Source organism: Plectropomus leopardus, chromosome 10, assembly GCF_026936395.1.
Source record: "Plectropomus leopardus strain MGB_pleo_1.0 chromosome 10, ASM2693639v1, whole genome shotgun sequence".
NCBI lineage: Eukaryota > Metazoa > Chordata > Actinopteri > Perciformes > Serranidae > Plectropomus > Plectropomus leopardus.
The window spans coordinates 6,761,671-6,780,877 of NC_142185.1; the positions used below are offsets into that span (position 1 = coordinate 6,761,671).

Below are 19,207 nucleotides of genomic sequence, written 5' to 3' on the forward strand. Positions count from 1 at the left end.
AAACATCTTAATTTAGCATGTTGAAAAAATGGCCAAAAATGTCATAGTATAGTATGTAAAAAAAAAACTTCAAATTTTGACGAATTTTGAGGTCATGAAAATGGCTGAAAAGGACTTATTATAGATTGAAGAAACGCATCATAGCACACAAAGTGGAAATGAAGGTCAGAAAAGGCCAAAAATGTCATAACTTAGCATGTGCCAACTTAGAATGAAATGAGGGCAAAAAATGTTAGAATTATGCATGTTGAAAAAATGGCCAAATACGCCATAGCATAGTAGTCAAAAAAATATCAAATTTTGAAAGGTCATGATAATGTCTTAAAACGACATATTGTACCTTGTACAGCTGCGTTATCATATACAAAGTGAAAATAAAGGCCAAAAAAGGCCCATAACGTCATAATTCAACATGTTGAAAAAATGACCAAAAATGCCATAGTATAGTATGTTGTAAAATGTCAAATTTTGACATCTCATAAAAATGGCTGAATACGATTCATTATAGCTTGTAGAGACGTGTCATAGTATACAAAGTAGAAATAAAGGCTAAAAAAGGCAAAAAACATCGTAATTTAGCATGTTGAAAAAATGGCCAAAAACGCCATAGTATAGTACGTCAAAAAAAAGTCAAATTTTGACAGGTCATGAAAATGGCTGAAAGCGACTTATTATAGCTTGTAGAGACACACAAAAGTATACAAAGTGGAAATAAAGGCCAAAAACATCATAATTTAACATGTTGAAAAAATGGCCAAAAACGCCATAGTATAGTATGTCTAATGTCAAATTTTGAAAGGTCATAAAAAAGACTTAAAACACCTTATTATAGCTTGTAGAGACGCGTCATAGTATACAACACCGAAATAAAGACCAAAACAGGCCAAAAATGTCATCATTTAGCATGTTCAAAAAATGTCCAAAAAAGCCATAGTAAAGTCTTCGAAAACTATCAAATGTCTTAAAACAACATATTATACCTTGTACACACGTGTATTTGTATACAAAGTGGAAATGAAGGCCAAAACAGGCCAGAAACATAATAATTTAGCATGTTTAGAAAATGCCATGGTATATTATGTTGAAAAACATAAACAGGTCATAAAAATGGCTAAAAACGACTTATTATGTAGAGACGTGTCATAGTATACAAAGTGGAAATGAAGGTCAAAAAAGGCCAAAAACGTCATGATTTAGCATGTTAAAAAAATGGCTAAAAACGCCATAGTATAGTATGTCAAAAAATGTCAAATTTTGACAGGTCATAAAAATGTCTTAAAATGACATATTATTGCTTGTAGAGACCCATCATAGTATAGTAAGTGGAATTAAAGGTCAAAACAGGCCAGAATCTTCATAATTTAGCATGTTGTGAAATTGGCCAGAAACGCCATAGTATAGTATGTCAAAAAATGTCAAAGTTTGAGAGGACATAAAAATGGCTGAAAACTACTTATTATAGCTTGTAGAGACACGTCATAGTATACAAAGTGGAAATGAAGGTCAAAAAAGGTCAAACACGTCATGATTTTGCATGTTGTAAAAATGGCTAAAAATGCCATAGTATAGTATGTTGAAAAATGTCAAATTTTGTCAGGTCATGAAAATGGCTGAAGCGACTTATTATAGCTTGCAGAGACGCATCATGGTATACAAAGTGGAAATGAAGGTCAAAAAAGGCCTAAAACGTCATGATTTAGCAAGTTAAAAAAATGACCAAAAACGTCATTAATATACTATGTCGAAAAATGTCAAATTTTGAGAGGTCATAAAAATGGCTGAAAATGACTTATTATAGCTTGTAGAGATGCGTCATAGTATACAAAAAGGAATTAAAGGCCAAAACAGGCCAGAAACGTCATGATTTAGCATGTTGTAAAAATGGCCAAAAACGCTACAGTTTTGAATGTTGAAAAATGTCAAATTTTGACAGGTCATAAAAATGGCTGAAAACGAGTTCTTATAGCTTGTAGAGATGCATTATAGTAAACAAAGTGGAAATGAAGGCCAAAAAAGGCCAAAAATGTTATAATGTAGAATGTTTACTTAAAAAGCTCTAAATGGTCAGGCTCCATCCTATCTGTTTGCCGCTCATAGTTCCTTACCAACCCTAAAGATCACTGTGCTCTGAAAATGCAGGATTACTTGTGGTTCCCAGAGTTTCCAAAAGTAGGATAGGAACCAGAGCTTTCAGCTACCATGCTCCTCTCTTATGGAACCATCTTCCAGTTTTGGTCAGGGAGGCAGACACCATTTCCACTTTTAAGGGTAGACTTAAGACCTTTCTCTTTGATAAAGTTTATAATTAGGGCTGGCTCAGGCTGCCTGGACCAGCCCATAGTTAGACTGACATAGGTTTAATCTGCCGGGGGACTTTTCATGATACACTGAGCCCCTTTTCCTTCTTTTACTCCCGCCATCTGAAAATCACGCATGTCTGTTTACTGCATTATGCATACTGCTTTGCTTAGCCTCGCATCTGTGATAGCCATGTGAGACTGTCACTACCTGGGGCTCGAGATTACGGAGCCTGGGTCTGTTGAACTGCACTACCCTAATCCCATTGCCTCTCTGGAGCATCCTTGCTCCCTTGTTTCCTAGTTTCCCTGGATCCTGGCCACAACCTTGGCTGTGCCTGACTGTGGTGATAGCTGTGCTGCTGCTGTGACCCTGCCTTTGGTTGTGCTCGTGCTGTGGCTGTACTGATACTGTACCCCCTGATCGCCCTAATCGTGGTCTTGGTTGTGGTTGCGCCGATGCCGTGATCATGCCTTTGGACACCTCCATATATGCATGAGACTCTTATCAACACCCACAATATCATCATAGAGTGCATTTAATAATTTCACACCTATCGTTATTGTAATAAGACATGCGTCTGTTTCCATTATTGCTGTGCATCTCTCTCCCCCTCTCCTCCCCTCTCTCTGGCTCTTTCCTTTTTGCCACAATTGTATTTCATTTGTTATTTACAACATCTATTGCACATCTGTCTGTCCTGGAAGAGGGATCCCTCATCATCCTCTGCCGCTCTTTCTGAGGTCCCCCCCCCCCATTAAAAGGGTTCTTTTTCGGGAGTTTTTCCTTAGGTGGTGTGAGGATCTAAGGGCAGAGAGATGTCGTACACTGTAAAGCCTTCTGAGGCAAACCATGTTTTGTGATAATGGGCTCTATAAATAAAGTGGACTTGACTTGACTTGTTGAAGAAATGGCCAAAAACGCCATGGTATAGTATGTCGAAAAATGTCAAATTTTGAGAAGTTGTAAAAATGGCTGAAAAAGACTTATCATAGCTTGTAGAGAAACATCATATTATACAAAGTGGAAATAAAAGCCAATAAAAATCTAAAACATCATAGTTAAGCATGTAGAAAAAATAGGCAAAAATGCCATAGTGTAGTATGTCGAAATATGTCAAATTTTGACATGCCATGAAAGTGACTGAAAGCGACTTATTATAGCTTGTAGAGACGCATCATAGTATACAAAGTGGAAATAAAAGTCAAAAAAGGCCAGAAATGTGATAATTTAGCATATTGTTAAAATGGCCAAAAACGCCATAGTATAGTATGTCGAAAAATGTCAAATTTTGAGATGACATAAAAATGGCTGAAAACAACTTATTATAGCCTGTAGAGACGCATCATAGTATACAGAGTGAAAATGAAGGCCAAAAAAGACCCAAAACGTCATAATATAGCATGTTGAAAATCTGGACGAAAACATCATACTATAGTATGTCGAAAAATGTCAAATTTTGAGAGGTCATAAAAATGGCTGAAAACAACTTTTTACAACTTGCAGGGAAGCATCATAGTATACAAAGTGGAAATAAAGGCCATAAACTTCATAATTTAGCATGTTGAAAAAAATGGCCAAAAACGCCATAGTATAGTATGTCAAAAAATATCAAATTTTGGCAGGTCATAAAAATGGCTGAAAATGACTTATCACAGCTTGTAGAGACACATCATAGTATACAAAGTTGAAATGAAGGCAAAAGAAGTCCATAAACTTCATGATTTGACATGCTGAAAAAATGACAAAAAATGCCATAGTATAGTATGTCGAAAAATGTCACATTTTGACAGGTCATAAAAATGGCTGAAAATGACTTATTATAGCTTGTAGAAATGCATCATAATAAACAAAGGTGAAAAAAAGGCCAAAAACATTATAATTTAGCATGTTGAAAAAACTGGCCAAAACCCCCATAGTATAGTATGCTGAAAAATGTCAAATTTTGAGATGACATAAAAATGGCTGAAAACAACTTATTATAGCTTGTAGAGACGCATCATAGTATACAGAGTGAAAATGAAGGCCAAAATAGACCCAAAACGTCATAATATAGCATGTTGAAAAACTGGATGAAAACATCATACTATAGTATGTCGAAAAAATGTTGAAAAACTGGCCAAAACCCCCATAGTATAGTATGCTGAAAAATGTCAAATTTTGAGAGGTCATAAAAATGGCTGAAAACCACCTATTATAGTTTGTAGAGACACGTCATAGTATACAAAGTGGAAATTAAGGCAAAAGAAGTCCATAAACTTCATGATTTAACATGTTGAAAAAATGGCCAAAAACGCCATAGGATAGTATGTCAAAAAATATCAAATTTTGAAAGGTCATAAAAATGGCTGTAAACAACTTATTAAAGCTTGTAGAGATGTGTCATAGTATACAAAGTGGAAATTAAAGGCCAAAAAAGGCCATAAAGTTCATAATCTAGCATGTTGAAAAAAATGGCCAAAAACGCCATAGTATAGTATGTCAAAAAATGTCACATTTTGACAGGTCATAAAAATGGCTGAAAATGACTTATTATAGCTTGTAGAGATGCATCATAGTATAAAAAGTGGAAATTAAGGCCAAAAAAGGCCATAAAGTTCATAATCTAGCATGTGGAAAAAATGACAAAAAATGCCATAGTATAGTATGTCGAAAAATGTCACATTTTGACAGGTCATGAAAATGACTGAAAACAACTTATTATAGCTTGTTGAGATGCATCATAGTATAAAAAGGTGAAATAAAGGCCAAAAAAGGCCAAAAACATTATAATTTAGCATGTTGAAAAACTGGCCAAAACCCCCATAGTATAGTATGTCGAAAAATGTCAAATTTTGAGATGACATAAAAATGGCTGAAAACAACTTATTATAGCTTGTAGAGACGCATCATAGTATACAGAGTGAAAATGAAGGCCAAAATAGACCCAAAACGTCATAATATAGCATGTTGAAAAACTGGATGAAAACATCATACTATAGTATGTCGAAAAAATGTTGAAAAACTGGCCAAAACCCCCATAGTATAGTATGCTGAAAAATGTCAAATTTTGAGAGGTCATAAAAATGGCTGAAAACCACCTATTATAGTTTGTAGAGACACGTCATAGTATACAAAGTGGAAATTAAGGCAAAAGAAGTCCATAAACTTCATGATTTAACATGTTGAAAAAATGGCCAAAAACGCCATAGGATAGTATGTCAAAAAATATCAAATTTTGAAAGGTCATAAAAATGGCTGTAAACAACTTATTAAAGCTTGTAGAGATGTGTCACAGTATACAAAGTGGAAATTAAGGCAAAAAAAGGCCGTAAAGTTCATAATCTAGCATGTTGAAAAAAATGGCTAAAAACGCCATAGTATAGTATGTCAAAAAATGTCACATTTTGACAGGTCATAAAAATGGCTGAAAATGACTTATTATAGCTTGTAGAGATGCATCATAGTATAAAAAGTGGAAATTAAAATTAAGGCCAAAAAAAGGCCTTAAAGTTCATAATTTACGCATAATGGAAAAATGATAAAAAATGCCATAGTATAGTATGTGAAGAAAAATGTCACATTTTGACAGGTCATGAAAATGACTGAAAACAACTTATTATAGCTTGTTGAGATGCATCATAGTATAAAAAGGTGAAATAAAAAAGGCCAAAAAGGCCAAAAAACATTATAATTTAGCATGTTGAAAAACTGGCCAAAACCCCCATAGTATAGTATGTCGAAAAATGTCAAATTTTGAGATGACATAAAAATGGCTGAAAACAACTTATTATAGCTTGTAGAGACGCATCATAGTATACAGAGTGAAAATGAAGGCCAAAATAGACCCAAAACGTCATAATATAGCATGTTGAAAAACTGGACGAAAACATCATACTATAGTATGTCGAAAAATGTCAAATTTTGAGAGGTCATAAAAATGGCTGAAAACAACTTTTTACAACTTGCAGGGAAGCATCATAGTATACAAAGTGGAAATAAAGGCCATAAACTTCATAATTTAGCATGTTGAAAAAAATGGCCAAAAGCATATAGTATAGTATGTCAAAAATATCAAATTTTGGCAGGTCATAAAAATGACTGAAAACGACTTATCACAGCTTGTAGAGACACATCATAGTATACAAAGTTGAAATGAAGGCAAAAGAAGTCCATAAACTTCATGATTTGACATGCTGAAAAAATGGCCAAAAACGCCATAGTATAGTATGTCAAAAAATGTCACATTTTGACAGGTCATAAAAATGGCTGAAAATGACTTATTATAGCTTGTAGAAACACATCATAATTAAAAAAAAGGTGAAATAAAGGCCAAAAAAGGCCAAAAACGTTATAATTTAGCATGTTGAAAAACTGGCCAAAACCCCCATAGTATAGTATGCTGAAAAATGTCAAATTTTGAGAGGTCATAAAAATGGCTGAAAACCACCTATTATAGTTTGGAGAGACACGTCATAGTATACAAAGTGGAAATTATGGCAAAAGAAGTCCATAAACTTCATGATTTAACATGTTGAAAAAATGGCCAAAAACGCCATAGTATAGTATGTCGAAAAATGTCAAATTTTGAGATGACATAAAAATGGCTGAAAACAACTTATTATAGCCTGTAGAGATGCATCATAGTATACAGAGTGAAAATGAAGGCCAAAATAGACCCAAAACGTCATAATATAGCATGTTGAAAAACTGGACGAAAACATCATACTATAGTATGTCGAAAAATGTCAAATTTTGAGAGGTCATAAAAATGGCTGAAAACAACTTTTTACAACTTGCAGGGAAGCATCATAGTATACAAAGTGGAAATAAAGGCCATAAACTTCATAATTTAGCATGTTGAAAAAAATGGCCAAAAACGCCATAGTATAGTATGTCAAAAAATGTCACATTTTGACAGGTCATAAACATGACTGAAAATGACTTATCATAGCTTGTAGAGATGCGTCATAGTATACAAAGTGGAAATTAAGGCCAAAAAAGACCACAAAGTTCATAATTTCGCATGTGGAAAAAATGACAAAAAATGCCATAGTATAGTATGTCGAAAAATGTCAAATTTTGAGAGGTCATAAAAATGGCTGAAAACGACTTATTATAGCTTGTTGAGATGCATCATAGTATAAAAGGGTGAAATAAAGGCCAAAAAAGGCCAAAAACGTTACAATTTAGCATGTTGAAAAACTGGCCAAAAGCCCCCATAATATAGTATGCTGAAAAATGTCAAATTTGAGAGGTCATAAAAATGGCTGAAAACGACTTATTATAGCTTGTAGAGATGCATCATCGTATAAAAAGTGGAATTAAAGGCCAAAAAAGGCCATAAAGTTCATAATTTAGCATGTTGAAAAACTGGCCAAAACCCCCATAGTATAGTATGCTGAAAAATGTCAAATTTTGAGAGGTCATAAAAATGGCTGAAAACCACCTATTATAATTTGTAGAGGCACGTCATAGTATACAAAGTGGAAATTAAGGCAAAAGAAGTCCATAAACTTCATGATTTAACATGTTGAAAAAATGGCCAAAAATGCCATAGGATAGTATGTCAAAAAATATCAAATTTTGAAAGGTCATAAAAATGGCTGTAAACAACTTATTAAAGCTTGTAGAGATGTGTCATAGTATACAAAGTGGAAATTAAGGCCAAAAAAGGCCATAAAGTTCATAATCTAGCATGTTGAAAAAAATGGCCAAAAAAGCCATAGTATAGTATGTCCAAAAATGTCACATTTTGACAGGTCATATAAATGACTGAAAATGACTTATTATAGCTTGTAGAGATGCGTCATAGTATACAAAGTGGAAATTAAGGCCAAAAAAGGCCATAAAGTTCATAATTTCGCATGTGGAAAAAATGACAAAAAATGCCATAGTATAGTATGTCGAAAAATGTCAAATTTTGACAGGTCATAAAAATGGCTGAAAACGACTTATTATAGCTTGTAGAGATGCATCATTGTATAAAAAGTGGAATTAAAGGCCAAAAAAGGCCATAAAGTTCATAATTTAGCATGTTGAAAAAAATGGCCAAAAACGCCATAGTATAGTATGTCAAAAAATGTCACATTTTGACAGGTCATAAAAATGGCTGAAAATGACTTATTATAGCTTGTAGAGATGCATCATAGTATACAAAGTGGATATAAAGGCCAAAAAAAGGCAGAAAACTTCATAATTTAGCATGTTGAAAACATGGCTAAAAACGCCATAGTATAGTATGTCGAAAAATGTCACATTTTGAGAGGTCATAAAAATGGCCGAAAACCACTAATTATAGTTTGTAGAGATGCGTCATAGTATACAAAGTGGAAATGAAGGCCAATAAAGGCCAAAAACGTTATAATTTAGCATGTTGAAAATCTGGCCAAAACCCCCAGAGTATAGTGTGTTGAAAAATGTTAAATTTTGAGAGGTCACAAAAATGGCTGAAAACGACTTTTTACAGCTTGCAGGGAAGAGTCATAGTATAGAAAGTGGAAATAAATGCCCAAAAGGCCAGAAACGTAATAATTGAGCATGTTAAAAAAAGCCAAAAAGGCCATAGTATGTCGAAAAACGTCAAATTTTGAGATGAGATAAAAATGGCTGAAAACAATTTATTATAGCTTGTAGAGATGCATCATAGTATACAAAGTGGAAATTAAGGTCAATAAAGGCCATAAACTTCATAATTTAGCATGTTGAAAAAAAAGGCCAAAAACGCCATAGGATAGTATGTCAAAAATGTCAAATTTTGAAAGGTCATAAAAATGGCTGTAAACGACTTAATTTAGCTTGTAGAGATGCATCATCGTATAAAAAGTGGAATTAAAGGCCAAAAAAGGCCATAAAGTTCATAATTTAGCATGTTGAAAAAAATGGCCAAAAACGCCATAGTATAGTATGTCAAAAAATGTCACATTTTGACAGGTCATAAAAATGACTGAAAATGACTTATTATAGCTTGTAGAGATGCATCATAGTATACAAAGTGGAAATTAAGGCCAAAAAAGGCCATAAAGTTCATAATTTCGCATGTGGAAAAAATGACAAAAAATGCCATAGTATAGTATGTCGAAAAATGTCAAATTTTGACAGGTCATAAAAATGGCTGAAAACGACTTATTATAGCTTGTAGAGACGCGTCATAGTATACAAAGTGGATATAAAGGCCAAAAAAAGGCAGAAAACTTCATAATTTAGCATGTTGAAAACATGGCTAAAAACGCCATAGTATAGTATGTCGAAAAATGTCACATTTTGAGAGGTCATAAAAATGGCCGAAAACCACTAATTATAGTTTGTAGAGATGCGTCATAGTATACAAAGTGGAAATGAAGGCCAATAAAGGCCAAAAACGTTATAATTTAGCATGTTGAAAATCTGGCCAAAACCCCCAGAGTATAGTGTGTTGAAAAATGTTAAATTTTGAGAGGTCACAAAAATGGCTGAAAACGACTTTTTACAGCTTGCAGGGAAGAGTCATAGTATAGAAAGTGGAAATAAATGCCCAAAAGGCCAGAAACGTAATAATTGAGCATGTTAAAAAAAGCCAAAAAGGCCATAGTATGTCGAAAAACGTCAAATTTTGAGATGAGATAAAAATGGCTGAAAACAATTTATTATAGCTTGTAGAGATGCATCATAGTATACAAAGTGGAAATTAAGGACAAAAAAGGCCATAAAGTTCATAATTTCGCATGTGGAAAAAATGGCCAAAAACGCCATAGGATAGTATGTCAAAAAATATCAAATTTTGAAAGGTCATAAAAATGACTGAAAACAACTTATCATAGCTTGTTGAGATGCATCATAGTATAAAAAGTGGAATTAAAGGCCAAAAAAGGCCATAAAGTTCATAATTTAGCATGTTGAAAAAAATGGCCAAAAACGCCATAGTATAGTATGTCAAAAAATGTCACATTTTGACAGGTCATAAAAATGACTGAAAATTACTTATTATAGCTTGTAGAGATGCGTCATAGTATACAAAGTGGAAATTCAGGCCAAAAAAGGCCATAAAGTTCATAATTTCGCATGTGGAAAAAATGACAAAAAATGCCATAGTATAGTATGTCGAAAAATGTCACATTTTGAGAGGTCATAAAAATGGCTGAAAACGACTTATTATAGCTTGTAGAGATGCATCATCGTATAAAAAGTGGAATTAAAGGCCAAAAAAGGCCAAAAACGTTACAATTTAGCATGTTGAAAAACTGGCCAAAAACCCCCATAATATAGTATGCTGAAAAATGTCAAATTTTGAGAGGTCATAAAAATGGCTGAAAACGACTTATTATAGCTTGTAGAGATGCATCATCGTATAAAAAGTGGAATTAAAGGCCAAAAAAGGCCATAAAGTTCATAATTTAGCATGTTGAAAATCTGGCCAAAACCCCCATAGTATAGTATGCTGAAAAATGTCAAATTTTGAGAGGTCATAAAAATGGCTGAAAACCACCTATTATAGTTTGGAGAGACACGTCATAGTATACAAAGTGGAAATTAAGGCAAAAGAAGTCCATAAACTTCATGATTTAACATGTTGAAAAAATGGCCAAAAATGCCATAGGATAGTATGTCAAAAAATATCAAATTTTGAAAGGTCATAAAAATGGCTGTAAACAACTTATTAAAGCTTGTAGAGATGTGTCATAGTATACAAAGTGGAAATTAAAGGCCAAAAAAGGCCATAAAGTTCATAATCTAGCATGTTGAAAAAAATGGCCAAAAAAGCCATAGTATAGTATGTCCAAAAATGTCACATTTTGACAGGTCATATAAATGACTGAAAATGACTTATTATAGCTTGTAGAGATGCGTCATAGTATACAAAGTGGAAATTAAGGCCAAAAAAGGCCATAAAGTTCATAATTTCGCATGTGGAAAAAATGACAAAAAATGCCATAGTATAGTATGTCGAAAAATGTCAAATCTTGAAAGGTCATAAAAATGGCTGAAAACAACTTATTATAGCTTGTAGAGATGCATCATCGTATAAAAAGTGGAATTAAAGGCCAAAAAAGGCCATAAAGTTCATAATTTAGCATGTTGAAAAAAATGGCCAAAAACGCCATAGTATAGTATGTCAAAAAATGTCACATTTTGACAGGTCACAAAAATGGCTGAAAATGACTTATTATACCTTGTAGAGACGCGTCATAGTATACAAAGTGGATATAAAGGCCAAAAAAAGGCAGAAAACTTCATAATTTAGCATGTTGAAAACATGGCTAAAAACGCCATAGTATAGTATGTCGAAAAATGTCACATTTTGAGAGGTCATAAAAATGGCCGAAAACCACTAATTATAGTTTGTAGAGATGCGTCATAGTATACAAAGTGGAAATGAAGGCCAATAAAGGCCAAAAACGTTATAATTTAGCATGTTGAAAATCTGGCCAAAACCCCCATAGTATAGTATGCTGAAAAATGTTAAATTTTGAGAGGTCATAAAAATGGCTGAAAACGACTTTTTACAGCTTGCAGGGAAGAGTCATAGTATAGAAAGTGGAAATAAATGCCCAAAAGGCCAGAAACGTAATAATTGAGCATGTTAAAAAAAGCCAAAAAGGCCATAGTATGTCGAAAAACGTCAAATTTTGAGATGAGATAAAAATGGCTGAAAACAATATATTATAGCTTGTAGAGATGCATCATAGTATACAAAGTGGAAATTAAGGTCAATAAAGGCCATAAACTTCATAATTTAGCATGTTGAAAAAAAAGGCCAAAAACGCCATAGGATAGTATGTCAAAAAATGTCAAATTTTGAAAGGTCATAAAAATGGCTGTAAACGACTTAATTTAGCTTGTAGAGATGCATCATCGTATAAAAAGTGGAATTAAAGGCCAAAAAAGGCCATAAAGTTCATAATTTAGCATGTTGAAAAAAATGGCCAAAAACGCCATAGTATAGTATGTCAAAAAATGTCACATTTTGACAGGTCATAAAAATGACTGAAAATGACTTATTATAGCTTGTAGAGATGCGTCATAGTATACAAAGTGGAAATTAAGGCCAAAAAAGGCCATAAAGTTCATAATTTCGCATGTGGAAAAAATGACAAAAAATGCCATAGTATAGTATGTCGAAAAATGTCAAATTTTGAGAGGTCATAAAAATGGCTGAAAACGACTTATTATAGCTTGTAGAGATGCATCATCGTATAAAAAGTGGAAATTCAGGCCAAAAAAGGCCATAAAGTTCATAATTTCGCATGTGGAAAAAATGACAAAAAATGCCATAGTATAGTATGCTGAAAAATGTCAAATTTTGAGAGGTCATAAAAATGGCTGAAAACCACCTATTATAGTTTGTAGAGACACGTCATAGTATACAAAGTGGAAATTAAGGCAAAAGAAGTCCATAAACTTCATGATTTAACATGTTGAAAAAATGGCCAAAAACGCCATAGGATAGTATGTCAAAAAATATCAAATTTTGAAAGGTCATAAAAATGGCTGTAAACAACTTATTAAAGCTTGTAGAGACGCATCATAGTATACAGAGTGGAAATGAAGGCCAAAATAGACCCAAAACTTCATAATTTAGCATGTTGAAAAAAATGGCCAAAAACGCCATAGTATAGTATGTCAAAAAATGTCACATTTTGACAGGTCATAAAAATGGCTGAAAATGACTTATTATAGCTTGTAGAGATGCATCATAGTATAAAAAGTGGAAATTAAGGCCAAAAAAGGCCATAAAGTTCATAATTTCGCATGTGGAAAAAATGACAAAAAATGCCATAGTATAGTATGTCGAAAAATGTCACATTTTGACAGGTCATGAAAATGACTGAAAACAACTTATTATAGCTTGTTGAGATGCATCATAGTATAAAAAGGTGAAATAAAGGCCAAAAAAGGCCAAAAACATTATAATTTAGCATGTTGAAAAACTGGCCAAAACCCCCATAGTATAGTATGTCGAAAAATGTCAAATTTTGAGATGACATAAAAATGGCTGAAAACAACTTATTATAGCCTGTAGAGACGCATCATAGTATACAGAGTGAAAATGAAGGCCAAAATAGACCCAAAACGTCATAATATAGCATGTTGAAAAACTGGATGAAAACATCATACTATAGTATGTCGAAAAATGTCAAATTTTGAGAGGTCATAAAAATGGCTGAAAACAACTTTTTACAACTTGCAGGGAAGCATCATAGTATACAAAGTGGAAATAAAGACCATAAACTTCATAATCTAGCATGTTGAAAAAAATGGCCAAAAACGCCATAGTATAGTATGTCAAAAAATATCAAATTTTGGCAGGTCATAAAAATGACTGAAAACGACTTATCACAGCTTGTAGAGACACATCATAGTATACAAAGTTGAAATGAAGGCAAAAGAAGTCCATAAACTTCATGATTTGACATGCTGAAAAAATGGCCAAAAACGCCATAGTATAGTATGTCAAAAAATGTCACATTTTGACAGGTCATGAAAATGACTGAAAATGACTTATTATAGCTTGTAGAAACACATCATAATTTAAAAAAAGGTGAAATAAAGGCCAAAAAAGGCCAAAAACGTTATAATTTAGCATGTTGAAAAACTGGCCAAAACCCCCATAGTATAGTATGCTGAAAAATGTCAAATTTTGAGAGGTCATAAAAATGGCTGAAAACCATCTATTATAGTTTGTAGAGACACGTCATAGTATAAAAAGGTGAAATAAAGGCCAAAAAAGGCCAGAAACTTCATGATTTAACATGTTGAAAAAATGGCCAAAAACGCCATAGGATAGTATGTCAAAAAATGTCAAATTTTGAAAGGTCATAAAAATGGCTGTAAACAACTTATTAAAGCTTGTAGAGATGCGTCATAGTATACAAAGTGGAAATTAAGGCAAAAGAAGTCCATAAACTTCATGATTTAACATGTTGAAAAAATGGCCAAAAACGCCATAGGATAGTATGTCAAAAAATGTCACATTTTGACAGGTCATAAAAATGACTGAAAATGACTTATTATAGCTTGTAGAGATGCGTCATAGTATACAAAGTGGAAATTAAGGCCAAAAAAGGCCATAAAGTTCATAATTTAGCATGTTGAAAAAAATGGCCAAAAACACCATAGTATAGTATGTCAAAAAATGTCACATTTTGACAGGTCATAAAAATGGCTGAAAATGACTTATTATAGCTTGTAGAGATGCGTCATAGTATACAAAGTGGAAATTAAGGCCAAAAAAGGCCATAAAGTTCATAATTTCGCATGTGGAAAAAATGACAAAAAATGCCATAGTATAGTATGTCGAAAAATGTCAAATTTTGAGAGGTCATAAAAATGGCTGAAAACAACTTATTATAGCTTGTAGAGATGCATCATCGTATAAAAAGTGGAATTAAAGGCCAAAAAAGGCCATAAAGTTCATAATTTAGCATGTTGAAAAACTGGCCAAAACCCCCATAGTATAGTATGCTGAAAAATGTCAAATTTTGAGAGGTCATAAAAATGGCTGAAAACCACCTATTATAGTTTGTAGAGACACGTCATAGTATACAAAGTGGAAATTAAGGCAAAAGAAGTCCATAAACTTCATGATTTAACATGTTGAAAAAATGGCCAAAAACGCCATAGGATAGTATGTCAAAAAATATCAAATTTTGAAAGGTCATAAAAATGGCTGTAAACAACTTATTAAAGCTTGTAGAGATGTGTCATAGTATACAAAGTGGAAATTAAGGCCAAAAAAGGCCATAAAGTTCATAATCTAGCATGTTGAAAAAAATGGCCAAAAACGCCATAGTATAGTATGTCAAAAAATGTCACATTTTGACAGGTCATAAAAATGGCTGAAAATGACTTATTATAGCTTGTAGAGATGCATCATAGTATAAAAAGTGGAAATTAAGGCCAAAAAAGGCCATAAAGTTCATAATTTCGCATGTGGAAAAAATGACAAAAAATGCCATAGTATACTATGTCAAAAAATGTCACATGTTGACAGGTCAAGAAAATGGCTGAAAATGACTTATCATAGCCTGTAGAGATGTATCATACTGAAAAAAGGGGAACTGAAGGCCAAAAAAGGCCCAAAACATAATAATTTAGCATGTTGAAAAATGTCAAATTATGACAGGTCATAAAAATGACCCTAAAACTACTTATCATAGCTTGTAGAGACGTGTCACAGCATACAAAGTGGAAATGAAGGCCAATAAAGGCCCAAAATTTCATAGTATAGTATGTCAAAAAATGTCAAATTTTGACAGGTCATAAAAATGGCTGAAAACAACTTATTATAGCTTGTTAAGATGCACAACAGTATAAAAAGTCGAAAAAAAAAAGGCCAAAGAAGGCCAAAAACTTCATAATTTAGATGTTGTAAAAATGGCTAAAAACGCCATAGTATATTATGTCGAAAAATGTCAAATTCTGACCGGTCAGAAAAATGGCTGAAAATAACATATTATAGCTTGTAATGATGCACAACAGTCTACAAAGTGGAAACCTGATTATACAGCATGCCAAAAATATGGCCGAAATTACCATTGTACATTGTGTCGAAGAACAGCAAATTTTGACATGTTAAGGAAAAATGGCTGAAAACGACATATTAGAGCTTGTAGAGACACGTAATAGTATACAATGTGGAAAGAAAGGCCAAAAACGTCATAATTTAGCATGTTGAAAAAATGGCCGAAAAAAACGCTATAGTATAGTGTCGGAAAACGTTACTGAAAACGTTACTATAGGTGGTAGACATGCCAAAGTAAAGCATGTCTAAATATAAGCTAAAAGTGTTATAAAAACAGCCTGTTGATATGTAGAAAAACGTTGAATTTTGACATGTCAAAAAAGTGGCTGAAAATGACAAATCTTTGCTTGTAGAGACACTTCATAGTATACGATGTGGAAACAAGGCCAAAAGCGTCCTAATTTAGCTTGTTGAAAGAGTGGCCGAGGATGTCATAGTATGCTTGTTGTCCTCACTGATCTTCAGGCAAGCTTTTCCTCCTCCACAATTGACTTCATGTTTAAAGTATAGGACTCCAGAACATTCTTAGCAGATACCTTGTCACGCTGGACATCGTCCTCAGCCGTGCATTTGTCAGCTCCCTGGACCATGCCTTCACTGTTCTCCTTGCTGACGCAACCCTTGTCACTGGTGATGGTGAACTTCTCCTGTCGATATAACATAAAATTTTGACATTTCAAAGAAAGGGCTGAAAACGACCTATTATAGCTTGCAGATACACTTTATAGTATACAATGTGGAAAAAAGGGACAAAATTTAGGATTTAGGATGTCTAAAAAGTGGCCAAAAACACCATAGTACAGTATAGTCTGTCAAAAAACATAAAATCTGACATGTCAAAAAAATGGCTGAAAAAGACATATAGCTTGTCGAGACACATCGTGGTATACAATATGTAAAAAAAAAGGCCAAAAACGTCATCAATTAGCATGTCCAAAAAATGGCCACATGCCATAATATAGTATGTTGAATAACAGCAAATTTTAACATGTCAAAAAAAAGGGTGAAAAAGAGATATTATAGTTTGTAGAGCTATCATAGTATACAATTTGAAAAAAAGTTGAAAAAGGAAACAATTTAGCATGTCGAAAAAACACTGTAGCATAGTGCGGAAAAACGTCATATTTTGACGTAAAAAAAAAGGCTGAAAACGACATATCATACCTTGTAAAGACACGTCATAGTATAGCATATCTAAAAATAGTTCAAAAACCTGATTATATAGCATGTTGAAAAAATTTCCGAAAACACCATTGTATAGTATGCCAAAAAATGTAGAAATTTGACTTGTCAAAAAACTGTCTGAAAAAGACATATCATAGCTTATAGAGACATGTCGTAGTATACAATGTTGAAAAAAATGCCAAAAATGTCTTAATTTAGCATGTCGGAAAAATGACCAAAAAAGTCCGAATGTAGGATGTCAAAAAAGTGGCCAAAAAGATATATAATAGCTTGTAGATACATGGTATACATAGTATAGCATGTCTAAAAATAGTCCAAAAAACTGACAAAAAAATGGCCGAATATGCCATAGTATAGTATGATGAAAAATGGCAAATTTTGACATATCACAAAACTGTCTGAAAAAGACATATTATAACTTGTAGTGTAATTTTGCATGTCATAAAAAGGCAGAGTAAGTCATTATTTAGCATGTCAAAAAAGGGTGAAAACAACAAATTATAGCTGTTAGACACACATCAAAGTATATCATGTCTAAAAAAAGGCCAAAAATGTCACAATAAAGCCTGTTGAAAAAATGGCTAGAAACGACATAGTATGTTGAAAATATCAAATTCTGATATGTCAAAAAAATGGCTGAAAAAGAAGTAGTACATCTTGTGGAAATATGTTGTAGTATACAATATGGAAAAAAAGGTCAAAAATGTCATTATATAGCATGTCGAAAAAAACGTCTTAAAACAACATCATTTCAAAACATTTCAAACATTTCCAAAAACGTCATATTTTGACATGCGAAAAAAATGGCTAAAAACGAATAATTATAGCTTTTAGAGACAGGTGGTAGTATACAATGTGGAAAAAAAGGCCAAAACCATCAAAATTTAGCATGTCAAAATAATGACCAAAAATGCCACTGTATACAAATAGTATGTTGAAAAATTTCAAATTTTGACATGTCAAAAAAATGGCTGATAACGTTACATTACAGCTGGAAGAGTTACGTCAAAAAATAGGTGACTAAAAAAAGGCCAAAAATGTCATAATAAAGCCTGTCGAAAAAATGGCCCTAAATGCTATAATTTAGCATGTCAAAAAATGGCCAATGATGCCATATTGTAGTGTGTTGAAAAATAGCAAAATTTGACAAAATTGTCAAAAAAATGGCTGAAAACAACATATAGCTTGTAGAGACGTGACATAGTATACAATGTCAAAAAAATTGTTGAAATGGATTATTATAGCTGATAGTCATGTGAAAGTACAGCATGTCTATATAAAGGCCAAAAATGTCATAATAAAGCCTGTCGGTAAAATGGCCGATAACGCCATAGTATGGTATGTCGAAATTTTTCCATTAAAAAAATGGCTGAAAAAGAAATATTACATCTTGTAGGATACGTTATAGTATACAATGTGGAAAAAAAGGCAAAAAGGTTTCATAATTTTACATGTCGAAAAATGGCTGAAAACAACATTTTAACATGTCAAAAAACTGGCTGAAAAAGACATTTCAAAGCTTGTAGAAACATGTCATACTGTAGCATTTCTAAAAGAAAAGGGAGCAAAAACGTCATAATACGTCATGTCAAAAAAATGTCAATGAAAATGACAGTATTGTCAGGTGTGAGGCAGGATGAGGACTCAAAACGCAAAAAACAAAAGGGAACCAGGAATAAGAACAAAAAGCCAGCTTTAATGCTGAAGAAATTCACAAAAAAACCCCAAAAAACAACAGGTGCCCAAAAATAGAAACATGTAAAAAAAAAAAGGCATGTTAAAAAAAAAGGCTGAAAACAACATAGTATAGTAAGCCGAAAGACGTCATATTTTAACATGTCAAAAAAATGTCTGAAAAAGACAAAATATAGTATGTCCCAAAACATAAAATTTTGACATGCCAAAAAATGGCTGAAAATGACATATTAAAGCTTATAGAAAAACACGTCATAGTATTAAATGAAAAAAAATGAACCAAAAACTTCAAAATATAGCATGAAAAATATTATTTTTGCATACTATACTATGTCGGCTTGGACTGATGAAATATTATCAAAAACGTCATAGGATGGTATTTTGCTCAAAAATATTCGAACATCATTAAAAACGTCATTGTATAGTATGTTATTCAAATATTATCTAAAACATCATAGTACAGTATGTCGCTCAAGAATCATCACAAATATCATGATAAAGTATGATGCTCAAAAACATCATAGCATAGTATGTTGCTCAAAAACATCA

The 19,207-nt window shown here is 32.8% G+C and overlaps 1 long non-coding RNA gene across 1 annotated transcript in view; it reads right to left on the reverse strand.

The window, feature by feature from the left end:
- LOC148188473 (uncharacterized) overlaps positions 1–19,207 on the reverse strand; it is a 218,152-nt gene that overhangs the window by 762 nt on the left and 198,183 nt on the right. Inside the window, exon 4 of the long non-coding RNA XR_015777758.1 lies at positions 16,315–16,425. This is a non-coding gene — a long non-coding RNA (uncharacterized LOC148188473). The remainder of the gene's footprint in view (positions 1–16,314; positions 16,426–19,207) is intronic.